The following is a 659-nucleotide window of genomic DNA, read 5'->3' as shown; positions in this document are numbered from 1 at the left end:
TCCTGGCACTCACTTTGTAGACCAGGCTGGCCTCGAACTCAGAAATCCGCCTGCCTCTGCCTCCCGAGTGCTGGGATTAAAGGTGTGCGCCACCACGCCCGGCCCGCACATGTTTTCAAAACAGTCACAGCTGCTCTGCAGAAAACAGGATAAGCAGACTGAAAAGGCCAGCCACAGGCTGGGATAAACTATGTGCGCATCGCATACCTAGCAGAGAGCTGGTGTCCAAATTACACAAAGTCCACTTACAAGTCTAGATAAGACAACAAACAACTCAATTTAAAAATGCACAAAAGATGCCTATGGAAACCTCACTGAAGATATACAGATGGTGAATAAGCACGTGAAAGGACACTGGTCTCATTTGTCGCTGAGGAGCTGCTGTCTGAACAATGACGGTGGTCTATTACCCCAGATTAAAAGGCACAACTGTCAATACAGTTGCTGGCAAGAACCAGGAGCTGTGGAATGTCCCATTCTTTGTGCCACCGATGTAAAATTGGCACTGTGAGTTGGGGAAATAGTTTGGCAGTTTCTTCCAAACATAAACATAGTTTTACAACATAACAAGGAAACAGTACTCCTAGGCATTTATTAAAATGATTTGGATACTCAGGCCCACACAGAAGCTTGCATGGATATACTTAGAGTAGTGTCAC

Source organism: Mus caroli, chromosome 10 (genome assembly GCF_900094665.2).
Source record: "Mus caroli chromosome 10, CAROLI_EIJ_v1.1, whole genome shotgun sequence".
NCBI classification, from domain to species: Eukaryota; Metazoa; Chordata; class Mammalia; order Rodentia; family Muridae; genus Mus; species Mus caroli.
The sequence above is the reverse complement of the archived record's forward strand: the minus strand, read 5'-3'. Positions refer to the sequence as shown.